A 4,637-nucleotide genomic window follows, 5' to 3' on the forward strand; every position below is an offset into this window, starting at 1 on the left:
TGTATAGCAGTCTTGTTTTTCGTTTTCCGCGCTAAAAACTGGTACTTCGAAAAAGACCTTTTGCGACTTATGCTCTCCTAATACAAATTTTCAGATTTAACAAAATTTTCAGTTTTGCGTCATATACAAGGGTTGGTCAAAAAGTTATGGAAAAACCAAATTTCAAAAAACAATTATTGATTTTTCCATTGCTTTTGTACTAACCCTCGTATTTGGCTCAAAATCGAAAATTTTCATAAATTTCAACTATTGTATTAGGAGAGCATAAGTCGCAAGAGGTCTTTTTCGAAGTACCAATTTTTAGCGCGGAAAACAAAAAACAAGACTGCCATATAGTTAATTCCGCGCTAAAAATTGGTAGTTTGAAAATGACCTCTTGCGACTTATGCTCTCCTAATACAAATTTTCAGATTTAACAAAATTTTCAGTTTTGCGTCATATACGAGGGTTGGTCAAAAAGTTATGGAACAACCAAATTGGCTCAAAATCGAAAATTATCATAAATTGTATTAGGAGAGCATAAGTTGCATTGGGTCTTTTTCCAAGTTCAGAATTAAAGCGCGGGATTAACTTCAGCTCTGGTAATTTTCAAAAATTGACATAATTTCCTTTCTTCTTATGGTATTTATGCTATTTTATTCTTTACTGTTGTTCAAGACTAAGGACAAAATTAAAAACACATACTTTATTTATTTAAATACTAAAGAATGATAATACAATAAAAATACATCTATTATTTAGAAATAAAGTTCAGAATTAAAGCCCGGGATTAACTTCAGCTCTGGTAATTTTCAAAAATTGACACAATTTCCTTTCTTTTTATAGTATTTATGCTATTTTATTCTTTACTGTTGTTCAAGACTAAGGACAAAATTAAAAACACATACTTTCATTTTATTTATTTATTTAAATACTAAAGAATGACAATACAATGAAAATACATTTATTATTTAGAAATATGATTTACATTTATTATAAAGTACAAATTTATTTCAAATAACAACAATACATCAATATAAACTAATTATCTAAGATATAATACATTCTAACAACTCATAAAAGTTAAAAATAAAATACCTGTAAAAGACAAGATCAATAAAATTTCAAAGAAAATACAATTATTATACATAAACTGTCATACCATTATTATTTCAATGCAAGATTAGGGAGAAAAAAGCCTCCCTAACCTTCTGTGGCCTCCGCATCTCCCCTTATAGCCACCCTATCCACCCAAAACGAACATTAATTTAATAATTATACCAAAAAAATCAATTTAGAAACATTTTAAATATCAACTTAAGTTATGATTATAAAGATATTACAGTTTATGCAGTAAAAAACAAAATACCTGTAAGAGAAAGACAAGAAAACACATGAAATTTCAAAGAAATTACAATAAAAAGCAAAAAAGAAAATGATGTCTTCGTTCTTCTTAGGAAATATGTCATAATCTGAAAGCGAATAGTGCAATTACAAGGACTAACGACAAATACTAATAGTTTTGGTAGAGAAGATCGGACAGATTTCGCCAAGGCAAGCTGGGCAGTCGCCTATTGCTCCTATTCCAGATAACCCACTGTACCCTGTCTGAAAGGAAGTAACGCTAGAGTAGACTCGCGAAAAGTGTATAAGACACTTTTAAGATCAACTAAATAGCTAAGCCCAAGGGAAGTCGTTCGGGGAGGCCCTCCCTAATTCCACAAGGGTGAGAAGAAACACACACGATAACGAAACGTTGAATCATGTAGAACTCGTAGGGTAAATGCAAAGCAAATTAGGAAGAATATGCAGTAAGCTAAGCGAAGAGGTAAGCAAGGTTAGACTATACTACAACTACTAAACGTGTTATTTCTACTACTACACTACCATTACATACAAAAAAATAATAAAAACATCTACAATCAACAATTACTTCAAATTAAATGAACAAAATTAAGCATGCAAAATAAAAAAACTAATTTAAATAAAATAAACTGTAAAAAAACTAATTTGAATCAAATGAACTTGATAAATTCTACTACACAGTGCATGCAAGATAGAGAACTATTTTAACTATGGGGTCATCTTTGTCTTCTCCAACGTCGACCTGAAACAGATACGGTGGTAACAGATTAATAAGGAGCAATTAAAATTAATAATGTCAAGTATTCTCACCTTAATTAACTGTAGACCGTAATGTTCCAAAGTATGCAGGTGTGAAATGTAAATCAAATCAAAGAGGAATGCCAATGCCGAAAATTTCTTATTTCAGTGGAATTGTCATAAATCTTCAGTTGCTCTCACTCATCACTTGAAAATTAACTGCATAATGTTGCAAGGTGAAGACGAAAACAGCAAATCAAGAATGTAGTCCACCAAACACTGTAGATATTGTTTCAGTCCCATCAACCTTAACTTTATTTCTCTCCCATTTGTCAGGCGATCTGTAGAGATGAACAAAAAAGAGTGTTAGTTACACAATCAATTAAAAAAGGGATTTAAATTAAGTAAAATAATGCACAAAAACGCAAGTAAAACTCCTAAATTATAAAAAGGCGACGATACGTCAACTTTATTCATGTCATACATAAATTTTAAAGGCAATAGAAATAACCGTAGATGCATGATGTCAATTTATACAGTGGACAATAGATAGATAAAAGAGAACCCCATAGACAAACGGTAACATCGATTTATGCTGTGAACAATAGATAACCATCAGAAGTAAAACCATAAATGTTACAGGTGGCAAATTACTATAAAAACTGAGTCACTTCAAAATAATAGCTCACCTTAAGTATCACTATACGGTGCTCGAATTTTATTCCTTAGTAGATGCTGATGAAAGGAAATAAGTGAAATAAGCCAAACATCGCATCGCAACCATCCTTTTATGCATTAGTGTAATTTGGATTGCATATATCTTCTGGAAATTGCACCTTCACGCCCAAGGGGAGGGAAAATTAAAGGGGCTCCACTTCTGCAGGTTTTGAATCCTTGTTCATTTAATACATTTAAATGCATCCTGTTGAAACAATATTATGTTAGCTTCATTTTAAAATATTTAAGAACCATAACTTTCACCAATTAAATAATAGACTATCAAAATCAATACTTTTACAAAACTATGACAATTCACAAGTGTAAAAACTTATAGTGGTAATTATTGTCAAACAAATGGAAAACTACACTTGGAAAATCGCATCCATTTCATAAATACAACTTCATAAAATATTTAAAGATTTCTTACCCTGTCCAAGACCGACAAAAAGAAGCATGATTGGGGTTCTGCTTCCCCGCGTTTCGTGGCCATTTGAATTATCCTCTCCCTGTATCCTATGAATTTTTTGACCAGCTCATTAGAAGCATACTTGGAAATAAAAATATGTCTGATTGCCACAAATCTGCAAGTACTGTTTGTCCCTCGAATCCAAGGATGTAATCTCAAAGCAAGCCTATATTACAGAAAAAAGTCGTTAAAACCTAATCTATAGCATAACAAGGTAAAAGTTAAAAAAAGTTTAAAGGAAATTTGGAATTTTAAAAGCAGAATAATAGCATTAAGAAATATTTTACATATTTTGGCTATAAAATGAAAGCAATCTTCGTGGCGTGGTCACATCGATATGAAAAATCTAGAATCATCGCCTAAACGTGTTTTCAAAATTTAAAAATTCTAACAAAACCCTAACTATTCAAACTTCAATAAACTAAGAATTTATAAAATTCACATTAGATGAGTACAGGCAAGATGCCACGACACACTCGATATTAGAGCACGAAACGAACACGCCACCCAAGTTTTTCATGACAAAATATAATGACGGAGCGGGTAATTGAAACCAATCAATCACTAAACTGAAACGCATTCCACACAATAAATCAAATGAAAATCGAATAAAGATTAGGGCTAAATACTTTCAGGCTTTGTTTCCATTTATGGACAGCAAAAATGGTGGTACATCGTCTTCTCGAGGACCGAACACAATTGAATGACAAGATGAAATGACAGACGAGCGACGAGCTGGAAGATCTATAAATAAAAATTCATTCCTCTACATACATATAAAGATTAATGTAACGAATCGCATATACTATTCCATTTTTTTATACCCTCTATTTTATTTATTATTTATGCATTATTACTTTCAGATGTTTTTTTTTTAATTAGGTTAGTTATTATTTTATACTAAGCATTTGTATTTTTTGTTAATGGTTCCTTTCTACTTTTGATGTAAAAAGGATAGTTTTGAAATGTACTCAATGACACAATTCAATGGAAACCTGAAATCATTGATATTGAGAAATTGACACAGTGAGCGACAGCAGGACATGATTGACAGTTACTAATCTATGACAGTTACAGACGAACAAAAAACGACTTAAATATCAAACAATAGTAAACATAGATAAGCTAAACTAATTGTTTATAACTGTTTGTAAACAAAATATTTTCAATTTTTAACACATTTTGTGCTAGGATGATGGGATAGTGCTAATAATGCAAGAGAATATTAAAATGGATGTACACAAGCTAATTTTTGCTAGTTAGTGTTCAAAAATGTATCATCTGAAATAATTAACATATGGGGTAAGCAATAGTTAGCTATTTTTAATTCTACAAAACGTTCAAATTGATATAATACACTAGATGTGAT

The 4,637-nt window shown here is 31.0% G+C and overlaps 1 protein-coding gene and 1 long non-coding RNA gene across 3 annotated transcripts in view; one reads left to right on the plus strand and one right to left on the minus strand.

Moving 5' to 3' along the window:
* Positions 1-1,919: 1,919 nt before the first annotated feature.
* The window catches only part of LOC112906389, a 21,435-nt gene continuing 18,717 nt past the window's right edge, over positions 1,920-4,637 (minus strand). Inside the window, exons 2-6 of the long non-coding RNA XR_003232311.1 lie at positions 3,898-4,012; positions 3,230-3,434; positions 2,772-3,004; positions 2,155-2,423; positions 1,920-2,086 (exon numbers count right to left, since the gene is read on the minus strand). This is a non-coding gene — a long non-coding RNA (uncharacterized LOC112906389). The remainder of the gene's footprint in view (positions 2,087-2,154; positions 2,424-2,771; positions 3,005-3,229; positions 3,435-3,897; positions 4,013-4,637) is intronic.
* The window catches only part of LOC108733581 (kelch-like protein 26), a 4,234-nt gene continuing 3,044 nt past the window's right edge, over positions 3,448-4,637 (plus strand). For both annotated transcript variants that reach the window (XM_018464785.2, XM_018464786.2), the window contains exon 1: positions 3,448-4,570. The gene's annotated coding sequence lies outside the window, so the exon portion shown is untranslated. The remainder of the gene's footprint in view (positions 4,571-4,637) is intronic.

The sequence above is a fragment of the Agrilus planipennis genome, unplaced genomic scaffold (assembly GCF_000699045.2).
Source record: "Agrilus planipennis isolate EAB-ADULT unplaced genomic scaffold, Apla_2.0 scaffold41, whole genome shotgun sequence".
Lineage (NCBI taxonomy): Eukaryota > Metazoa > Arthropoda > Insecta > Coleoptera > Buprestidae > Agrilus > Agrilus planipennis.